The sequence below is a fragment of the Pelodiscus sinensis genome, chromosome 13 (genome assembly GCF_049634645.1).
Source record: "Pelodiscus sinensis isolate JC-2024 chromosome 13, ASM4963464v1, whole genome shotgun sequence".
In the NCBI taxonomy this organism is placed as follows: Eukaryota; Metazoa; Chordata; order Testudines; family Trionychidae; genus Pelodiscus; species Pelodiscus sinensis.
This window is the reverse complement of record NC_134723.1, coordinates 43,760,039-43,783,390: the sequence shown is the minus strand read 5'-3', so window position 1 is coordinate 43,783,390 and position 23,352 is coordinate 43,760,039. Positions and strand designations below refer to the sequence as shown.

General features: G+C 44.2%; 1 protein-coding gene and 1 long non-coding RNA gene across 2 annotated transcripts in view; one reads left to right on the top strand and one right to left on the bottom strand.

Moving 5' to 3' along the window:
• IL1RAPL2 (interleukin 1 receptor accessory protein like 2) overlaps positions 1-23,352 on the top strand; it is a 672,443-nt gene that overhangs the window by 311,576 nt on the left and 337,515 nt on the right. The gene's annotated exons all lie outside the window — the stretch shown is intronic.
• Positions 12,601-21,988, bottom strand: LOC112546568 (uncharacterized). The gene is made up of 4 exons (XR_012907031.1): positions 21,812-21,988; positions 13,901-14,054; positions 13,308-13,508; positions 12,601-13,215 (listed from the first exon to the last, which is right to left on the bottom strand). It is a non-coding gene; the product is annotated as an uncharacterized LOC112546568 (long non-coding RNA).

Genomic DNA, 23,352 nt, shown 5'->3' with positions numbered 1-23,352 from the left:
TTTTTCTTTGTTTTGGTTGTTGGTTTAAACTCTGTGTGAATCCAGGCTTTCCCTCCCCCATTCACTATCTAAAAGCGGATGTTCTCTGTGTTTTAATTTGGTTTACTCAGTTGCTCTGTGACACCTAGCAACCAACTATGCTTGATCAAGTCTGTCTTTTTGTTTTGGTAATAAAATCATCCTTTTTAAGGTGATGATTTGATTCTTGTCTCCTGAAAGAAACAGGAGGTCTGTGTGTGTGCCTGCCTGCCTGCCTACCTCAGGCTAAGAGGTCAGCTACCAAAGACTGCAGAGTTTTTTCTCTTTGTTTTTCAAGCTTTCTTGTGGTGAAGGAGCGTGGGGGTACCCCTCTGGAAGAAGTCCAAGAGCTTTCTTCCTGGGTTCAAGAAGAAAGGGGTTTTCATTTGTTTCACTTAGGCTATGTCTAGACTGCAAGCCTCTTTCGAAAGAGCCTTTTTCGAAAGATACTTTCGAAAAAGCCTCTTTCGAAAGAGAGCGTCTAGACTGTACACGGAACTTTCGAAAAAGCAAGCCGCTTTTTTGAAAGAAAGCATCAAGTGAGTCTGGATGCTCTCTTTCTAAAAAGCCCTGTTTGCTTTCAAGAATGCCTTTTTTCGAAAGAGCACTTTCAAAAAAAGGCGTTCTTCCTCGTGGAATTAGGTTTACCACCGTCGAAAGAAAAGCCGCATTCTTTCGATTTAATTTCGAAAGAACGCGGCTGCAGTCTAGACGCAGATGAAGTTTTTTCGAAAAAAGGCTACTTTTTTCGAAAAAAAACCCTGAGTCTGGACACAGCCTTAGTGGTGGCAGCTACCCCGCCAAAAGTTGGCAAATTTGTGACTTTGGGGAGTTTTTGTAAGCAGAACCTATAGAGACAAGGTATTTAAGGTCTCTTTGTGTGTCCCCATCTTCTGCACTTGGAGCGCCAGAGTGGGGAACAGCTTTGATTCTGATCAAGTCCTCTGAGCACAATAGTGATATAAATATTAAATGGATAATGAAAATGACAAACCAAGTGGCTCTCAGTGCACAATCTGCCAATGAAAACTAGGCACGATGAAAGATCAGGCGTTGAGAGAGAGAGAGAGAGAGAGAGCAAGAGAGCAAACAAGTGATTTCTTTCTATGTCCTCCCAGCATCCCTCAAAGTATGAATACAGTGCGCTGGAGGTCCCGGTGGCTCAAAAATGCAAACGGAGGGGAAAAGAGGTGCCGTTAAGTAGGCAAGAGGAAGACTTAGTCCTGCCTCTGTGTAGCCAAGTTGTATCAGCAAAGACAAATGACCACCGTGTACTTCTGAAGAGGGTAGTGAGACCAATTGTCATTCTTTTTATTAGTTCCTTCCCCTAAATTGAAACAACATTTTAAAAGCAGCTATTTAAGAAAAGACAAGATTTGGCTCCTAGGTCTCATAGCCATGATAAATGAGAAGATTTGGAAGCTCACTAGTAAATTAAATGTGGCCAAGTGTGGAATTATTGATAACTTGGCCCTGAACTATAAACTTTTGCTTCTGTGGTATCCCTGAACAATTGTCAGAAGTACCAGGGAACTTCACAAGTCAACGAAATGCATAGGCAGCACTTGGATCACTATAGCTATCTGTATGAAAAATGTAGGTTCATTATTTTCTGTCCGAAAGTAAAGGGTCTGTCTAGTGAAATAAGAAAGCAGAATAGTCGGTACAAATTCCTCTATGGAGAAATGCTTCACACATGCAGAAATAATAGCAATTTTAAAAGATAACACAAAATAAAGGAAATAAAGTGGGATTTGAGTTTGGATGAACTTTTATATGCTTTGGGGGATCAAGAAGGCTAAAAAACACGGTGTAAAGAGAATGATGCAATCAATCAAATGAGTAGGTGTTTTTGAAACGTTCTGGATTGGCAGTTCTGGAGGTCTCTATCCTCTCTCTATTCGGAAAATTGGTACAAGCTGCAAAGGAAGTGCCCCAGGGCCCTGCTAGTATCAGTCTTGAAATGGTGGGATAACGAATCAAGTATGGATGAACAGGTAGGGACCGATATGATTAGTTGTCTGCTGGCCTCTATGTTAAAACGGAAAGGATAAAAAAGACCCCAATGTGCCGTTAAGTGCTAATATTGATAGTGGTGTTGAGGACAGCTGCCCACTAGGAAATGTATTTAAATCACCATGTCACATAGGTTCTCCATGTAGCACTCACGTGTCTAGTGGAATTTAAATTCCTCTGCCAGATTTTGACCACTGCTCAGGAGGTAAAAGGCTTGGTGTTTCCCTACCAGTCATCTTGGTTGGGTAGCTTCCTAACTTGGGGGACTGTTTGAAAAGAAAGGTAGATTTCAAAAAATCCAGGAGAGAAGGAAATACTTTCTTCCAGAGTAATATGAAACTTTTTCTTTATCCACTCATAGACCAGGTCTACATAATAGGAGAAAGTCGACCTCAATGACTGGCATGGTTGGAGTTGATGTATGTTAGGTCAAATATCTGCGGCATCCCCAGTGCAGGAGGGTGACAGGAGAAACTCTCCCATTGACTTCCCTTACTCCTCATGACTTGGTGGAGTACTGGAGTTGAGAGGGGCACAATCAGAAGTTGATTTAGCAGGTCTTTACCAGACCCACTAAATTGAGCCCCTGGAGATTGATCTCTGCAGTGTCGATCTTCCAGAATATGTAGACAAGCCCATAGGAAAGAATAGCTGTTATCCCTTTATGTGAGAAGCGTGCAGTGAGGAGGCTACTATGATTCAAAGGGGCCTCAAGCTCCTGGCAGCAGGAGTACCGGGCCCTTTAAATGGATGCTGGAGCACCTCACAGAGTGCTCCATGAGGCTCTGAGGCTGGAGGCAGGGGCAGGCTGTGCTCCAGGCAGTGCAGAGGGTTGGCTGCCCCGGCCCTGGCTCCGCCACTGCTCCCACCCCTGCCCTTTCTGCCCCGGCCCTGGCTCCGCCCCTGCTCCTAGCCCCACCCCTTCTGCCCTGGTCCTGGCTCCGCCCCTGCTCCTAGCCCCACCCCTTCTGCCCTGGTCCTGGCTCCACCCCTGCTCCTAGCCCCACCCCTTCTGCCCCAGCCCTGGCTCCGCCCCTGCTCCTAGCCCCACCCCTTCTGCCCTGGTCCTGGCTCCGCCCCTGCTCCTAGCCCTACCTCTTGTGCCCCAGTCCTGGATCCATCCCTGCTTCCACCCCTGCCCCTTCTGCCCTGGCCTTGGCTCTGCCCCTGCTCCCAGCCCCACCCCTTCTGCCCTGGCCCTGGCTCCGTCCCTGCCCCTGCCCTTTCTGCCCAGGGTCTTGTCCCTCCTGGGAGTGCAGTGCTGGACCCCCACACGTGGGCTACTCCCTTGACTGATGAATATAAGGTGGTTGCACTTCATAGGAGAGAACATTTGGCTGATATTGATCTTCCCCCTTTTATAACTGTGAGATTTGTTTGACTATCCTAGATTCCCCAGTACCTCCTCTCTTTATCTTGTGCCTCTTACAGAACACCTGCCGTGATAGCATTTGGAGGGATCAATAACTGACTTCTTTATTTTCCTTGAACATGTGTTAAAAGGGATGCTATCAAGAGCAGTGGGAACTTGGACTATTTCCTGGGTCTGTGGAGATGTGTAGTCACCCCAAGGGTTGTTTTTTTATTCTCGCTTACTAGCGTGAGAGCCATTTTTAATAAACCAACATGGCATGAAATAGATTTCTGACTGGTGAGCACATTCGGTGGCGTTTCCTCTGTGCCGGTGAGCTCTGCTTGTTATAAATGACATTGCATTAGGACAGTGACAGTAGTAGAAAAGCATCTAGTATATGGCGGAATACTACTAGGGTTGTCATGGCTCATTGTTGGGTGGCATGACATTGCAGAATGGGAGGATGAAGAATGTCATATCAGCCGAGTTGTTTTGCAAGCGCCAGTGTTAACAAAACTCACTTGACAAAGTCCTCCCCAGACCATGTTTTTAAAACAAAAGAAAATCACTGTTGAAAGTGCATCCTTAACGGCTGTGGTATTTCATTAGTGGCTTAATGGCAATGGACATTGACAATGAATGGTGGATGCATTTTTTTTTCTCCTTCTCGAGGACTCCATTGTGAGTCTTCACCATCTGGGCAGGTAAGCCCTGAAAAAGACTAGAATTGGCATGTTGATAAGAGGTTTTCTTGGAATGAAGCATAGGAGTTTCCTTTTAAAATTCCAGCATGAGGCTTGAAAAGCATAATGCTAGGTCTAGGCAATTCGAACTTCTTTTGAACTACATAATGGACTTGGCAAAATCTGAAGGAAACGTAATACTTGAATGATTCAGTCCATCGTTTGTGCAAGCGCCCATGCACATACAACCTCATCTCCCAACCTCCGGAAGATATTACTTTTCTCTGTTAGAGCATTCCGTTAGGAGAAGAGAGAGATTATTCTTCGTTGTAAACTTCCTAAAATAAGAACTCCGATTCCTCTATAGACAGAAAAAGAAAAGGGTACGTTGGCTGCATTAAAGCGGAGCAAACACAGGTCCAGAAACTCACCTGGGAGAATCAAGCTAAGTTTAAAATTCCATTTGCAAGTTTGACTGGTTTGCAAAATACAAATGGATGTAATAAAGCTCAGTGGGGAAAAACAACAGTGAAAAATATTGTTCAGGACTCACAAATGTTGCATCCAACCAGGCATGAGATAATGGAGAGTTACAGAACTTGCTGAGAGAGCTTTTCTTCATAAAGTGATGGGGATTTTGCATGAATATATCTAATAAATGCTACAGCAAAGGACTGGTAATGCCAGTGATCCCTTTCGTACCAAGACTGCCAGTGGTAGTAGGTGGTGTCATATAGATGCCTATTCACCAGGACACTTTTACAACATCTGTGAGTGCTCTTCTAGGGCCTCACTGCTTTTTCCTAGTGCTTCAGCATCATCTCACACATGCTGTGTCCCTATCTTGGTGGATAGCACTCTGGACTGGGACTTGGAAAAGGTGACTCTCCTATAGGCCAGCCAGGTGAGCATCAGCAATTAATGTCACTGCCCAGAGCCTCAGTTTCCCATAATGATACTGCCCCAAAGATCTACTGACAAAAAGGGCTGTGTAAAAGAGAGGCATTATTATTACTAGTTCTTACTAGTGCTTATATGGCCCCGATTGCTGTTGTATCTGAGCACTGCACAATCTTGAATGCCACTATCCTTACAACTCCCCTGTGCAACAGGACAGCGCTGTTATCCCCATTCTACAGATAGGGAACTGAGTCACACATAGACCAGCAGACTTACCTTAGGTCACATGGGAAGTCTGTAATGGGATCCCACAGTTCGCAGACTAGCACCTTCACCAGTCCGCCAGTCGATCCTTTCTGCAGAAGGATCCCATCTGCGGAGTTGTGAAGCTGCACTGGCAAATTGATCTATCAAAATGCATGATGGAGACATTGGTGGCAAGTCCACAGTTGAGTCTGAGGTCTCTGTTTTGCCCTTTAATGCGCCTCATATATGCCACAAGGCTTCTGAGGACAAGTGAGGGTTTTTGCATGACTGTTTTGAGAAAAATATTTGGTAAAACATTTGTAAAAGTGAAAACTTGGTTGAGTGAGGGGAAGCCCAGTTTAATCTCTGTCTTTTCCATTCCCAAGAGGACAATTGAATGTGACAGAAGAGGTAGGCTGGGCTTGGTTGGTTTGATAAGCTGTTGGAGGTTAATGCCAAGTTCCAGAGGGGAGTATTGTGTTCATGGGAATGAGTCCAGCATATATATGTTATGCTTGGATCTCGCTCTGCTTTGCTTCCATATGACCCAAACTGGACTAGTCGATAAAACGCAACGGGATTCATCGCTTTAAGATGTGCGTGGTGAGACCACATGTGTAGTTAAATGTGTAGTTAAACCATCGCACACATGTACATAAATTGTGCGGATCCATTTTACTGTGGAGCATATATCCTTTATTGTTATAAATGACTCTCTAATGCAGCTCATGCCAGCTCTAAATGAATGCCATTCTTTTTCATTAGGTAGCGCCTTAAAATCAATAATGTTTTCTTTAAGGGAAAGCTTTGGCCGTTACTAATTTAAATCTCATTAACTTTTGACTTGATTTTCTGCGGTTCAATTTGAACAACATTTTTCATTTCGAATTGACGCTACCGGTGATGTGTAATTTCACTTAAAAAGTCAGCGTGGGCAGGGATACTGCAAGACTAGCTGTAGTTTAGAGAGCCTAAAGGGTGGACGGGTTTGTGTGAGCTTTGCACTTGTAATTTCCCTAGCATGCAGCGTCCATAAATCTATGGAACCTCTATCCCCAAGGGATCCAGGCTGCAAAATTTCTCTCTCTCTCTCTTTTTTCGTGCAAAACACTCCTGATGTATGTTTGCCTGTGAGAGAGAGAGAGAAGACTGATGCGGTCACATAGTGGATCCACCAGTAGATTCATTCTGCCCTCCTTCCAATATGTTGGTCTTTCGATTGCAGCGGGAGCCGGTGGAGATATCCCATAATTCAGAGAGGCTGCTTACCTACTGTGCAGTACCAAGTATCCTCGCCTGGGCCGCAGAAGAAAATTTGTATGGGGTCCTGTTAGGGTTGGCCTTACCATAAGGCAAACTGAGGCGGCCGCCTCAGGTGCCAGACTGTGGGGGGCACCACTAGGACCCAGAGAATTGAGACCTTTCAAAGTTTTGGCCCAAGCAAGGGGGAATAGGGGTGTCATTTGAGCGCCCCACCTCAGGTGCCAAAATGTTGTGGGCTGGCCCTGGGTCCTGTATTTCTCCAGATTAGGTTTTTCTTCTCTAAAGCATGACTCGCACCCAAGTGGCAGTCCTAATGGCAACCCTTGTAGAGTTCTTTGCTATCTTCAAATTTGTAGCTCACCACAAATGAGGTTTTGTGATGACATGGGGAAGTTAGGGGATGTGATACACCCTGATTTTAGCAAAGCTTTTGATACGGTCTCCCACAATATTCTAGCCAGCAAGTTAAGGAAGTATGGATTGGATAAATGGACTGTAAGGAGGAAAGAAAGCTGGCTAGACTGTCAAGCCCAGTGGGACGTGATCAACGGCTTGATGTCTGGTTGGAGGTCGGTTTCAAACAGGGTGCTCCAAGGATGGTTCTAGGGCTGGTTCAGTTCAACATCTTTATGACTGACCTGGATGAGGGGATGGATTGCACCCTCAGCTAGGGGGAGAGGTAGATACATTGGAGGGCAGGGATAGGGTCCAGAGTGACCTAGACAAATTGGAGGTTTGGGCCAAAAGAAATCTGATGAGGTTCAACAAGGCCAAGTGCAGCATCCTGAACCTGGGACGGAAGAACCCCAAGCATTGTTACAGGCTGGGGACCGACTGGCTAAGTAGCAGTTCAGCAGAAAAGGACCTGGGGATTACAGTGGTTGAGAAGCCAACAGTGTGCCCTTGTAGCTCCTCCATATTAGGGAGCATTAGGAGGAGCATTTCCAACAGATCTAGAGAAGTGATTATTCCCCTCTATTTGGCACTGGTGAGGCCACATCTGGAGTATTGCATCCAGTTCTGGGCCCCCCACTACAGAAAAGATGTGGACACATTGGAGAAGGTCTAGTGGAGGGCAACCAAAATGATTAGGAGAGGCTGAGGGATTTGGGCTTATTCAGTCTGCAGAAGCGAAGAGAGAGGGGAGATTTGAGAGCAGCCTTCAACTACCCGAAGGGAGGTTCCGAAGAGGATGGAAAGAGGCTGTTCTCAGTGGTGACAGATGGCAGAACAAGGAGCAATGGTCTCAAGTTACAGTGGGGGAGGTCTAGGTTGGATATTAGGAAAAACGATTTCCCTAGGAGGGTGGGGAAGCCCTGGGATGGGTTCCCTAGGGAGGGGGTGGAATCTCCATCCCTAGAGATTTTAAGGGCGGCTTGACAAAACCCTGTCTGGGATGATTGAGTTGGGGTTGGTCCTGCTCTGGGCAGGGAGCAGGACTCGGTGACACCTGAGGTCTCTTCCAGCCTTAGGATTCTATGATTCTAGGTTAGATTTCCGAACATTCATTACCTCGGGTGCACTCCATCCCAGAGAAAGGAAAGTATCAGCTCTCACCATGTTGGATGACATATGTTTGAATATTTGGTTTTAAACTATGGCCCAAAAAAAGATCTTAGAAAGGGTTATGCTGCCGGAGGCAGGCTGTCATGGAGACTGAAAATTTAGCACAGCTTTTCAAAATACTGGTTGGCTGGAAGGGTAGTTCTGGCACCCTATTATTTCTCTTGCATAAAAATTAACACATCACAACTGCTGGTTCTCTTCAATTATGGGGAATCAAACGCTGCTTAAGAGAGATTATAAAATGAGATTTGCCAAGGCTTAGAAGAATTCTTAAAATTGACAGCTTGACACAACATGATTTCAGATTATGTGAAATCTGACATAAGTATGTGTACGCTGTTTGCAAGGACTTCTTTTCAAAGTCATCGTGTGGGGAATATTTACTATGAAGGAGTAATAATGTCTTTAATATGCAAATCATTTTAATTGCATTTATTACACTGTCAAACAGAAGATGAAATATCATTTCTTTCACAAGTGACATGAAAAATTAAAGAAAATGATTGCTTTCATGTCACTTGTGTTTCAATAGAAAAAAAATCAAGCGTTTCCTCCATCCGAGAAGAAGTTCTTCTCTGTCTCAGCAATTTTCCTTAAAAAGAATTTGGCTGACATTTCCAATTTTTTTAATTTTCTGATGTATCTCCCTGTTTACATCTCTCTCTTTCTCCTGTTTGATCCAGTTTCACCGTGTAGATGTGCTTCCCAAGCTACTAGGGCTTGACTCTGCCAGGTTGCAGAGTTATCAACTCCACTTGACCTCAGTGGAAGTTGAAGGCTGCTAGCACATCATAGGAAGCCTGCGGCACCATCTAGGAGCAATCCCTTCATCAGTTGATCCTGCTGCCATTAAGCTAAATTGGGAGTTGGGCCATTAATCTTAATGAAAGCAGAATGTAACATAGAAATGTGCATATTTTCCAGTTTACGGGTTGGACCTCCCTAGACGGCACTCTCAGGACCTGACCGGTCCCAAACGACAGAATTTGCTGGACCAGGGGAGGTGTCTCCTACCACAGTCCCCCTACCTCTACACTCTCCCCAGCTGGGCTGTCCTCTCTGCTGCTGCCAGCCCCATCACACAGCTGCCATGGGTCAACAGGCTTCTTCATCCCTGACCTGTGCAGTCACGAGCAGCCACCTTTCCCCAACCTCATGCTGCCAAGAGCGGCGAAACTTCTCCAGCCCCTGACCCCATACTGCTCCGGTCCCCTGCTCCATCCCTGCTGTGGGGCTCCTCCAGCCCCACTGCCCGCAGCCCCAGCCAGGCTGCTGGCCCTCCCGACATTAGGCTCCCCGGATCTCTGGTCCAGGAGCAGTCATGGTCCTGCTGAACCACAGAGGTTGCCAGACTAGAGAGTACTAGTTTGCAGAGGTGCAACCAGTATATCCTCTCTGTCTTTTTCATCAGTGTCCTTAAAGGTTGACAAACTTGGGCCAATGAATCCTCACAACTATTTATCTCCCCAACCCATGCTAATAACCACTTCCTCTTTTTTCCAAAGTCCATGCCCCCAGTCTGTCTTTTCTGCTGCCTTCTACTCGGTTGCCCCTTGCTGGATGGAACATTATCTGATGGTCCTTGGGTTAAGACCCAAGAACTGACATTTACTAGAAACTGAGCCTTCTTCTTTCAGTGTCCAACTGAAGTAAAGCCAAGCAGTAGAAATGGTAAAAAGCAAATTCAATTTTAAAAATTCTTTCAGGTTTAATAATCTCCTGGGTTATCAGTAATGCAGGTAACTAATGTTTAAGTTTTATTTTTGGTGTCCTTTTAACGTTTGTAACTAGACCTCAAATAACAACTCGCTGACTGATTGACGTGGGTGCAGAATGAAGATTCAGATAATGGGCTGAGATTTATAACCAATGAAACCTTACAAACCAAGCGCTGGTGTGGATATCAACTATTCTGTGGTGCTTCTCACAAGTGCTGTGATCAGGGTGGAGTCCTAAATGTAAATATCTTATCCTCTTCCCATTCTCCTGTTAGCGGTGTGCTGCCGTCCTAACCTAACGAGGTGGCTCTATGCTTTTGTAAAGTGCTTTGGTGTCCTTCGGGATGGGAAGCGCTATATAAATAAAATACAAGTGCTGCTGTTTGTTTTATAGTGCTGTGAGCTAGAAACAAATTATGTATTAATAAGTGTAGTTAGTCACTTTTGCTTTACTAATAAATGATACACTCCAGCTGCCAGTCTTGTCGTGTGGCTCATTAAGTTACACAAGAGTGTGAAAGATGTCATACATATTTAATAACTATTGCCATTGTTGGAGGAGGGCACTAGATGCAGGAGCATGAGTAAGGTAGTGCATATGTCGGTTTCCCTAGTTAGGGCTTGTTCCTTTCAATCAGAAACATGTACTAAAAGATGTACTGGTGAACACGGCAATGAAAACATACTGTGATGGGCATAAAGCAGTTCTACAGGCCAATTTGCAAATATTTATTATAGGGTGAATCTAATTAAAAGATAACAAAACCAACAGTTGTTGTACGGTAATTGTCCAAACCCGAACAAATTTTGTTTGGTTGTTTGTTTTGGAGGTTTTTGTTTCGTATCCATAAAAGCCATCTGTATACTTACATTTGAAAAGCTTTTTAATTTAGATTAAGGAAAATAAGAGGGCATGTAAGTATCCCCAAGGGAGAGTATGGGGAGTATTTGGCTATGTCGGCACAAGCTAGAAGTGTGATTCCCCTACTTACGTACATATACACGGGCTAGTTCTTATCAAGTTAGTGTGCGTATAAATAGCCATGTGGCCAAGGAAGCCTGGATAGTGGCAGGAAATGAATGATGTTGCTGTGCTGAGTCCATCCGCAGCAGTTTCAGGCAGGTTTGTGCTCAACAAGTCTAAGATGTGTCTCCCAAAGCAACTATCAATGCTGCTAATTACACTCGTGCTCCTGAGAGCTCTCACTTACAGGAGGAGCGACATTCGGGCAATCAATCTTCCAAGGCTCGATTTAGCAGGTCTACTAAAGACCCGCTAAATGGAATGCTGAGGGCACCCACCGTAGGTGCCAGTACTCCTCACTGTTGCAAGGAATAAGGGAAGTCGATGGGAGAATTTCTCCCATTGACCTCCCGCTGTAGGGCTGCCCCAGAAAAAGCAATGTAAGGTACGTCCACTGCAGCTACGCAATTCACATAGCTGGAGTTGTGTATCTTGCATAGATTTTCTCCACCAGTGTAGACCTGGCCTAAACTAGTACAAGTATGAGTATATGAGCAAGGGACTTTCACTCCTAGCTAATATTGTAGACATAGCCTCAGTGTGACCTTTTGTAACAAACTGCTGAGACCTTGAGAACAAAATAGCTACCATCTCAGCATAAGTAGAATCCTTAGACATTTAAAGTCACAATACCCAACAAAGGGCAATACTGCTATTGCAGGTTTCAGAGCTAACGTGTTAGTATTTACTGTAGACTAATAATGATGTTACAATGTACATCACACTTCTAAGAGAAAAAATACATTTATATGGTGAAAATGTACTTTACCATACATTGTAAATGGAAAAAGACACATTAGGTATAGATCATAAAATTACTCTGTGAATTGGCAGATACAGTTTTAATATACACTTGTACTATGAAATGTTTCATGACAATACAGAAACATTTTCCACAGTAAATTTTCCTTTGTATTTCCCATCATACATTTTAATAATATTTAAATGTCCTACAATGGAATGGTTTTATATTTGTGTCCTTTGTACAGAGATGTGTATCTTGTGAAATCTGCAATGTCTTCTCTTATTAAATGTGTTATGCTGAAGCCACTTGTGTGTTTATAACATGTTACTGTTTCCTTTTTGATCAAACAATCCTCTAACAATTTTGTTCCATATTGTCCAATAAAGGGTAATACTGCATTGATTTGTAAGTGTTCGGGCCAGGGAGATGAAATTATACATGTTCTGTAGCTGTGAAACGGAATTTCATATTTAAATTCAGCTGCGTGCATGCAGCTAATGGATTCAAATGAGAGAGGAAATTACAACTTAGATTGGACCTTAGGTCATCACCTTTTCAAGCAAAAGGTCTGCCTGTCATGAAGTAGAGATGCTAATTGGCTGACTGCCATTGAAATTATCTCTGCCAGATGATGGAAGGGATGGCATGAGCATCAGTTAAATTGTAACTGTGATTAAATATTCAAAGTCAAATACTTGGTGATAAAGAAAAGGACTGGAGCTAGTTGAATTACGCATCTGAACTACTATATCATTGAGAGAGTGTGTGTGTGTCTGTTTGCCTGCCTGCCTGTCTGTTCAAGAATGCCTCCTACATGGTAAGAGATAGGACCACCAAACTGGGTATACAGCTTCCTTTTATTGTAACTTAAATCAAGGTCAGGGTTTGGTTGTGCCAGGAAAATGGGATGTGCCTGGAATGGGATTGCTTCTCATTAAACCATCCAGACAAGAGACAGAATTACCAAATCAAGTACAGTCCTCAAAATTGATATAACTGAGCAAAATTGATATGAGATGAGCCAGAAAAATAGGATGTGCCTGGAATAGCATTGCTTCTCAATCAACCTTACAGAAAAGAATTAAAATGGAGAAATGTGGATAGTGCTCTGTTTTGGCACAGCTACATCAATGCTTAAGATTTAAAAACTGGAAGAAAATTTTACTGGAAGCCAAATTGACTATATCCCTTTTTATGATAAAATATAGCGAATTATAAGAGTTTTTAAGGATGAAGGAAGACATACATTTGATGGAATTCCCATTTTAAAAAAATGAATGGAAACAGTTTAACATCTTTTTTAAGAAATACAAAATAAAATTAACGTCATCAAAATAAACTGTAGTTTTGAAAAATACAGTCATTTAAACAAAGCATGTACATTTTCATTTTAGTCCACCCCCAACCTCCAAAAAAATTGAATTGAGCTAAGAACCCAAGCAATGCCGAGTAAATCTGCTAGCGGAAAATAAATGTAAACTCTATTTTGTTTTGTGTTGATCCTAGTTTCAACTCCTGTATTTATTATTTCCACGTATTAGCCGAATAGTTTCTGAATGTACAGGGTGAAAATGATTGTTCCATATTCATTTTAGCAGCTGTATTCTCTATTTATGGTGGTGGACTTGGTGGTCTAAATCACATGGTTTTGTTTCCACTCCCTGACTGGATGCCTGATACCTCTGAAGCAGGAGAATAAGGAATAGTTATTAATAAGCAACATATATGACGTAATAAACAGTGAATTGGGTGTCAGGGTGTGGTCACAGAAAACCTGTTAGGTGTTGTATTGCCAGTGTTGTACTGTCAGCGATCAGTGTCCTCCGGTCAGGGTTCTTGGGGTTGTCCTGGTGCACCCCTGACAGGACCTCCACTCCGTCGGTGATGATCAACTTTCGGCTGCGTGCATCGATATCAGTGCTCCCTTTACCTAGAGTGTTGCACTTGGGTCAACACAGGAGAACTCTGAGAGCCCCTGGAAACGACAGATTCAGGCAAGGTACAAATCAATCGAGCAGGTTTATTGTCAAATGCGAAGCTCTAACAGTTGGTAGCAGAAATTCTCAACGCTACACCACTGTGCATTTGGCCCACGTTGACAATGCACCAACACATAGCAGGCCTATTGCCATAGAACAGATATTAACAGCGGTTAGTCAGAGTTAAGCCACTGTGTATTCTGTAAGTCTAGGCAATGACAACTGCCATTCAGGTGCCTAGTGCGCCCCCCGCAGGTCGGTCGGTGTGCATCATTTGCAGTGTCCTTTTAAAAACATATACAAACCACTTACATCATTTCTTTATGTACCAGGTTGCCACCTGCTGTTGCCTCGTTACCACCCCTCACCTTATGGAAGGGGGACTTACCTTCTATCCTTTATCCTGTCAATTTTCACCCAGTCCGGAACCCAGATCGGCCAAAGATAGAAGGGGGTTGCTTCCCATCCATGGAAAAATACCGCTTCAAAATGGATTCCAGTATTCAGTTGCTATGGTCCCATATCTTCCTAGGACCAACCACCTAGGACAGTGGTCGGCAACCCGCGGCTCGCGAGCCACATGCGGCTCTTTACACGCTTTAATGCGGCTCTTCTGTGTGCCGGGCGCCCGCTCCCCTCCCTCCTCTCGGGCGGCCGCCCCAAAAGTCTAGTTACTAGACCAAACCGCAATTCAAACCGCATTTGGAGTGGGGCGGGTGGGCGGGGCCTCACCTGGGAAGGGGGCCGGGTGGTGTTTCTCGGCACCTCCTGCTGCTCAGCGCCGCTTCGTGTGAGTGCCGGGCCGGGGGGCAGTGAGACGGGGGGGCGGGAATAGGAGGGCATAGAGATAGTGGGGGGGGGGTAAAGGAAGGGGGCTAGAGGCGGGGACGGGGGGGGGCGCCGCCCGGGCAGAGTGGCGGGTGGAGGAACCGTGGGACGGAGGGGAAGATGGGGCGGGGGGGAGAAGGAGGGGGCAGGGGCGGGGAAAGGAGGGCAGTGGGGCGGGGGGGAATGGAGGGGGCAGGGGCAGGGGCGGAGGGGGAGAAAGGAGGGGGCAGGGGCAGTGGGGCGGGTGGGGAATGGAGGGGGCAGGGGCGGAGGGGGAGAATGGAGGGGGCAGGGGCAGTGGGACGGGTGGGGAGAAAGGAGGGGGCAAGGGCAGTGGGGGGGTGGCGCCCGGGGCAGCACGGCGCCCGGCCGGACACACAGCGGGGCGGGGGAGTGGACGAGACAGGGGCACTGGGAAGGGGTAGAGGACGGGGCGGGTCAGTGAGGCGGGCGGGGACGGAGAGGGCAGACGGGGAAGTGGCAGGAAGGGCGGGGTGCGGGAAAGGACAGTGCGGACGCGTGGAGGAGGGGCAGATCAGACACTTCTTTTCGTTGCGGGAAGTCGGGGTGTCTGCATTGCATGGTCGGGGGGTGGTGGCGTTGGGGTCTCTACACGGAGCTGCCTGTCTCTGGTGCTGGGACCCCAGTCTCTTGGGGCGGGCTGCCTTTGCTCGCGGGTCTCACTCCTTGCTTCACAGCTCGTTTGTTTTGTTGCGGAGCCTTTTCTCAGCTGAGACCCCCACCCTGGCTGGCCTGTGCTGCTGTTGCGCTTTGAACGTTATGCTAAGCATTTTGGAGCATTTAGTTTGAACCTGTGTAAAACACTCCTGGGCAGATAAACGGCCCGGGAGAGTAGAGGGGTGGATTTTAGCGATGCTTCATTCTGAATTTTTGCTTGGTCTGAAATGAGAGAAGTTTCTTTCTGTGTGAATTAAACAGTCTGTAAAATACTAGTTCTTTCTTATCGTAATCACTCGGAGGGGCCTGTGCAAAGATACTCAGTGCAGAAGGTCCCTTATCATGATAGCCAGAGACCCGACAACACACAGATACCTCTAAGAAGTGTTAACAAGAACAGCCGGGATTCTGGAAACTGGAAGCTCTCTAAAAATCCAGTGCAGTCTTCACCCTTGAGGTTACTCACTTCTTGCAATTGAACAATGAAAATAGGGCGATTGGGTTGCAGGATTTGGTTTTTTTTATTGTAGCCTTTCTGTAATTGTTCCAGTGAGTTAATGCACTTCCTCATGTTTGGATTGCAGATACTGCTGGGGAAGCTTTGTTTATTTAAAACTGACCTGCTGGGAGGGGGTTGTTCCTTTTGTGCTGCTTTGTGATGTGTAACTGTAGCCTGAACATTTTAAGGTTTTATTTGCTTTCTGTGACCTTATAGTTAGGAATTTCAAGCTTGAGATGTGAATTTGGACAGAGGGAGACTGATCTGAAATACTGAGCTGGCAGCATAGAGATGGTAGTTGAACTTCTTTGCAATTTAGTTTACTTGGCTATAAGGTATAGATGAAGAGCCCTATACAACTTCCACAGAAAGATGGAGTGGGGATGAGGATTTTCAGAAAGACCTATTGATGGAGGATTAGAGATGTAGGGGAATCAGAAGAGAACAGTTCACTGCTGAGGAAAAGGGTTTTAACTCATGCTCACTAAGGCACAGCAATTTAGCTTTAAACTTGGGTTAGCAGTGCTAGCTCATCTGAGGCTGCCCTATAGACTTTAACAGTATACTAATAAGAGTTAAATGCTGTGTTGCTGTATCTTCACTGTTTTGTCCTAAATTAGCTACCCTTGAGTTAAGCATACTTTTTTTATGTAGACATACCCAAGAGTGGTGAAAAGGCATACTTGCATGCAGAATATTCTCAATAAAAACTTATTGAAACTAAAAACAGTGTACCATCCTATGTATTTTCGGGTTTAAAAATGTGGCTCTCAAAATAAATTTCAATCGTGGTTTTGGCGAGATTTGGCTCAGTTGAAAAAAAAGGTTGCCCACCACTGACCTAGGACAAGGATAAACCAGGCTGTGTACAAGTCACTGAGTTGATCACCCAGTCCTTAGGCTTCCTGGACACCTGTAATGGCTCTCATTAGCCCATTTAAACCCAGAAACAGACTCTCATTTCACATTTCTACCTTCACATACAAGAATGAGTCATGTACCAAAACAAGATATACAGATAAGAACGGCCGTACTGAGTCAGACCAAAGGTCCATCCAGTACGGCTGTTCTTATCTGTATATCCTGTTTTGGTACATGAATCATTCTTGTATGTGAAGGTAGATCCATCAGACTGTGACATTAAAATGGATAGGTTCGATGAGGTATTTTATCCAAAGCATCTCCGGGTTATGCACATCTATATTCAAAAGCCACTTGCCATAAAGCTTGGGAGAGCGGAACTTTTAATCCCATGTCGATGTGGCTAGTTATATGAAGAATTAATCATTTCCCAAGCCTATATACATGAACGGTCGTATCACACGCGTAAAGGGCCTGACTATGGTTGGAGTGAAGAGTTTTGGATTAGAATAAGTGTTCATGAACAGATGCCCCACTGAATAGCAGCCTAACATCTTCCACTCTGTCCCTAACCACCCTGGTGCTGATCCACAAGGCTTAACTGGTACAGAATGGTCACACACCCTCCACAGTGGATTGGGATGAACAGCTCATGCTGTTCATCCCACAGTCCTGATTCCCACAGTCTCATTCCCACAGTCTCAGATGTCCATGGTACAGATTGCTCCTTCCACCTCACCCCTGTTTCCTCTCAGATGTGCTCCCTTCATCTGGAGAGAGGTGGAATAGAAGTCACTGGAGAGGGTGTGTGCCACTGAAGGTTTCCTATTGAAGGTAATGGAGTTAGAACATAAGATCAGAACAGCCATGCTGGGTCAGAACAAAGGTCCATCTAGTCCCATATCCCATCTTCCGACAGTGACCAATGCCAGATGCCCCACAGGGAATGGACAGAACAGGGAATCCTCACATGATCTGTCTCCTGTCACACATTTCCTACCCGTGACACCATTCCTACCCATTGTGGCCAATAGCCATTGATGGCCCTAGCCTCCACGAATTTATCTAGTTCTTTTTTGAACCCTGTTAAAGTCCTGGTCTACACCAGATCCTCTGGCAAGGAGTTCCACAGGTTGACTGAGTGCTGCATGAAGAAAAACTTCCTTTTCTTTCTTTTAAACCTTTGGCCTATTAATTTCACTTGGTGACCCCTAGTTCTTGTGTTATGGGAACAAGTAAAACATTTTTCCTGATGCACTTTTTCCATGCCAGTCATGATTTTATAGACCTCTATCATTTCCCCCTTTAGTCTCCTCTTTTCTAAGCTGAAAAGTCCCCACCTCTTTTTTTTCTTTTTCTCAAGTTACACCAAATGTCAATTTTGATCCTGTATATTCATCAAAGGACATGCCTTCCCAAACTAATCCAGGATTCTCCCCAAAATAATTGTTCAACTCAAACAATCCATATCTAGTCCGGCAGCTTCGGGACCTGACCAATACTGATCCAGAGAATTTGCCAGACCACGGGAGGTCAATATTGTCTAGCAGCTTTTCCCACACTTCCACTTCCACTGCTTACTAAGCTCTTAGAAGATATTTAGGGGTAAATTAGAGCTAAATAACAGCACAGAACACTGAGAGCCAGGACTGGGAGATGTAAACAAACTTCTTGGGACCCCGGGAAATTTGGCCACACCCATGATAAGTGGGCATCCGGTGAACTCAAAAACAAATGAAAAATAAACTGATTTATTGCATAAAGACCAGTCCCTCTGTCCTAGGGCACAAGACAGTTAATAGTTTCACTCTCCTATCATTTCAAATTCTTATTATTCTTTGCTCCCCTGGACTGGGTATTCTTTCCTGCTGAGAATCATAAGCGGAGTGTAAGGACCTCCCTAATCCTGTGATTACTTCGGACTGCAGCCGCCTGATCTGAGAACTAAGTTTCCATTTGCTTTACCTTCACTAATTTGATTTAAAGGATAAACTTACACCAAATGGTCTAGTAGCACTTTATAGACTAACAAAAGATGTATCCGGCTACCCCCTGAAGCTTTTATTCAAAGGGACTCTAATGGAAAGAGGCTCATCAGGTATTGAAATGAATTCAGCTTTGTGTCCAAAGTTTGTATAATGCCAACAACTGGAAAATGGGATGAGTGAACTCCTCCTCCCTGGGTTAATGTGAACGGCTGGAGACTATCAAAACTACTGCAGAGATTCTGCGTACACAGCTCTCATACAGTCAGCAGCATTTATAACTGGAGGGACAGTCTGAGAGCACATTTCCTTGGTATTCATTCTTCCTTGGAGTTTTCAGCAAGAGCGTTTCTATTCATAAATACACAGGAGTATTTTCAGTCCGCTTTTCTTCTTTGTTTTGTTTTTATGGCTCATTTGTCCCTTGCAATTGTTTAATTACCCTTTCCTTTATTCTGGAACAGAAAACAAGAAATATTAGCATCCCTCTCTCATGTGGTCAGTGCTGTTAGCAGGCACAATAGTGGCAAAGAGATGGTTGGGCAGACTGGGGTGGAGGGAGTGAAATCTTTACTGCATTTGCTTAAGAGGAAGAACACTTTGGGGTAAATTACCCAGTGTGATTCCATAGACTTCTTCAGAGCCGATCTTTGTCCTTTTTGTTTCACAGGGAGCTAATCAAACGGGAAATTAAATTGGGGGAGGGGCTTAAGCTCACTTTCATTTTGCAGTTTTAGAAAACGGGAGAAATATTCACGTGTGTGTTTTTGTAATGCTTTTTAATAGCAAAAGTGTGTGATTTTAAAAATGTTTGGAATCAGTGTCCCCCCTGTGTTTCCTCCCCATCTCATTCTCTTTTTCCGCCTGAATCAATGTCGTCACTGAAAAGGGGGGATGGGGAGAGTGGGAGCAAAGAAGGAAGTGGGGAAGGAAAAATGCTTTCATCCTTAAAGGAAAATTCAAACATTATTTTTTTCATGCAAATATAGCTCTTAAAAATGGAAGGTGGGGATGGGCCATCATTTTTCAACCACCAGCAAAATAATTGTATTTAAACAAAAATTGACCAGCTCTAGTTTGCAGAATGTGGAGAAAGGTCTCCCAGGCAATTTTCACTATACGGAGGCACAACAAGGATATACTGATCATGCACAGATTTTTATTTGGTAGCTCTGCAACCTCACTGGGCCAAACTGTGGAGGGGAGAATGGATCGAAAACTCTATAATAAGTTTCAGGTTGCCAAACCTGTCCTGTAATAATTCTGCCTACAGTGTTGTGGGGGAGGAAGGGCGATTCAGTGGAGAGGCTACTGTTGGGATTCAGGAAACTCACATTCAATTCTGAACTCAATCACAGAGTTGCTGTGTAACCTTGGGCAAGTCATTTAATCCTCTTGGTATCTTAATTCCCCGTCTGTTTAATGGGGATATATGTCCCTGCCTCCTAGGGGTGCAGGGAGTTTAAAATCTACTAAGAGTTGTGAAGCACTTATATACATTCATGACAATGTCCGTGCAATTATGTAACTTGGAGGATTTTTTTTTTATATCCTCAGATGCCAGTAGCCCATTTTCAATAGAATTATCCTGGACTATTCATTTATTAGCATGCTATCAAAGTAGAGATATTCTTAGCACCTCTCCGTAAAAACAGTCCTGCCATGGTCTGGATTGGCTTGTCCCGAATTTTAGGTCAGATATGAGGGTGTTCCCTCCTGGATTCCTTTGCAGGACTGAATCCCTAGTGATCATATTGAAGGCTTCTTTAGAATGAAGATGGATAACAGCTTAGAAACATAGATTCCTAGGGCTGGAAGAGACCTCAGAAGGTCATGAAGTCCAGCCCCCCGCCCAAAACAGGACCAACCCCAACTAAATCAGCCCAGCCAGGGCTTTCTCACACCGGGATTCAAAATCCTCTAGGGATGGATATTCCACCACCTCCTTAGGGAACCCATCCCAGTGCTTTACCACTCTCCTAGTGAAATAATTACTCCTGATATCCAACCTAGACCTCCCCCACTGCAACTTGGGACCATTGTTCCTTGTTCTGCATCTGTCACTACTGAGAACAGCCTCTCTCCATCCTCTCTGGAACCTCCCTTCAGGTAGTTGAAGGCTGCTATCAAATCCCCCCTCGCTCTTCTCTTCTGCAGACTAAATAAGCCCAAATCCCTCAGCCTCTCCTCATAGGTCATGTGCTTCAGCCCCCTAGTGAAAGTGAAAGCCTAAATTAGGATCGATGAAGTCTGTTTCACTCACCAGCTATCTCATAGAATTTCTAAGATACCCAAGGACCCTCACATAGCTGCCAGATGTTTGAATCCAACGTAGTAGGCTCTCAGATAAAAGAAATGAGCGACTGAAGATGTGGGTAACAAACCAGCTTGAAGTTTTTCAGTAGATCATTTCTGGGCAAGGATTAGAGCTAGGTCACAATGAACATGTATTTACATGTTATATTCATTCAAATTGCTTATTGAAGTCCCTTGTGGCATGTTTGCTCCACTTTGGTGTGTGCTTTCCATGAACACTTGAGATCCAGTTTGTTTGTGGAAAGCAAATTGAATATTCTTTCTGGAAGTTTTGACTGTTCATCCAATCAGGGTCGGGATGTTCTGTGAGCAGAACATTGAGTGTGTCATTTCTTCATTGTGACTAATGTGTTCTGTTAATAGTGTGTGAGCAAAGATTGGGCAATATATTTATATTTTGAAAATTGCTGTAGGTTCCATCACTCCAACACAGCATGTCTGATTAACGTGAAAATCTTCCAAACTCAAACCCAATCCTTCTCTGGGCCAGCAATTCCGAAAGGAAATCTCAGTTGGAAAGGAATTCTGTTAGGGAAGACTCAACACTGGGCCTTGAATAAACTCAGTCCTTTGAACCTGTGCTCCTGAGTCACTTTGGAACATACATAACGTTGAAACGTAGGCCCTTATTTCTGGCTGACCTGTTTGTGTACAGGTTGAATCTCTAGTCTGACACCCTTGGGACCTGACCAGTGCTGATTCAGAGAATTTTCCAAACCATGGGAGATCAATGTTGTCTAGTGCAGCACCAACACTTCCACTTACTGGGCTCTGAGAAGACATTTAGGGGTAAATTAGAGCTAAATCACAGCACAAAACACTGAGAGCCAGGCCTGGTGGCTGTAAACAAACTTCATGGGACTGCAGGAGACTTGGCCACACCCATCGTATTTGGTCATCCAGTGAACTAAAATCATGCCGGACCACAGATGTTGCTGGACCAGAGAGTGCCGGACTAGAGAGGTTCAACCTATAGTTTCTTAATTTCCACATGCCTTTTACATCGTTATTTGATAATGTTGTGTCAGCCATAGAGAGGCAAGCCTGTACATTTTTAAAAACAGCCAGCCATGCCGTACACAAGCTCCAACCTCTTTGCCATGTATTTTAACATGCATTCTTAAAAACATACCCAATTGGAAACTGGTTACAAGATCAAAACCCTCCTCTCTGTCATTTGAGTATGCAGATCTGCAGTCTGACTCTCTCTTGTTATTGCTCCAATCAGCTCAAAACCAACAGCAGTGCTTCGCAAAGAGAGTTCAGTCCAGGTCGTTCTGTCTCCAGAACATCTGACTTAGAAGAAGAAGAAAAGATTGTTATGAGACCAGCCAGAGAATCCTTTTCCACCACCACGTATTGCAGAGCTCACCATCTCAGGCACATTTTTACCTGCCAGCTCCCATTTGCTTTTCTTTCCATCAGCAAATATTCTTGAAAATCCCTGTGATAAAATGCCAAGTGGAAAGCTGGCATTGGAGCCATCAGTGCACCAAGCAGATCTGGCAAGTGCTGCTGCATGACATGTCCTTGCCTAGTAAAGTCTACTTACCTTGTTTCTATATTTTATATATACTTTTTTTCTTTTTCAAAAGGAATTTCCGAGTTTAGGTCTCATGAATATGCACAACTCCTGGAAGCTGAGAATTCAACTCTCCGGAGCTGGGCTTGGATTTTCAGATTGGTCATGTGTGTCTAATATGTGCTGCCTGTAGCATGTTGCATAAGTAGGGGCAAGGAACACACAGCCAGAAGACTGCTCTCTCATTTGAACCATGGTGCTGTGTCTTTTACAACTCCTGTGATGCTCCAATGGAATTGTGGGTGTTCAACACAATGGCGGGTCGAAAAATTTCCCTCGACACTTTTTATCCAACACGGAAGTTGATTTTCAGTTATGCTTATTTTGCAGGAAATGTTTGATTTCCCTGAAAAAAAAAAGAATTAAGTTTTCAATGGAAACTTCTTGTCTGCTGAAAATTTCAAAATTTTTTTTTATTGGGATTTTCCCTGAAAGGAAAATTTGCTTTATTTTGTTCCCCTGAGCCACTGTATTCAGTACCTTTGAAACACCAGGCCCTGTGTATTTTTATCTCTGAGGTATCCCTCCTTTTATGATCGAGAATCCCATTTCTCCAATAACTCTTCACTCCATAAATATAAAGACACTTCCTACAGTAATTACCGGACTTAAACAACCCCCATAAAACTGTGTTTGAACTTTAACTAAGCACTATCGCTACTACACAGCTTATTTTGGCTGATTTCTTTTGTGGCCACTTAAAATCCGATTTCATTACTTGCTTCTTTTCCTTCTGTGCTTCGATGTTATAATGTAAAAGATTATCAAGTTGATGTATGTAGCATCTATTTTTGCTCTTGTTTCTATCAAGGCTTCTCCAAACAATTATCTAGCTTCTTATTTCTGCTTAGGCTAGTGTATGGGCACCTACACGCAGAGAACAATTTTTCAAATGTATTTATGGTTCCAATTTTATCTGACAAATTAGAATATTTCTCTTTTTCTAGACGGAGCATTAATATTTGAAATGGGTGCTGTTTTGCACTGTTAAGGTTTGTTGGCTGATGAAAAACTAAACTAAAACGTCTGCCAAATCACTTATGTAACTTTTGGTGCCTTTTGTTGGAATGTGAAGTTGAGATGAAAAATTT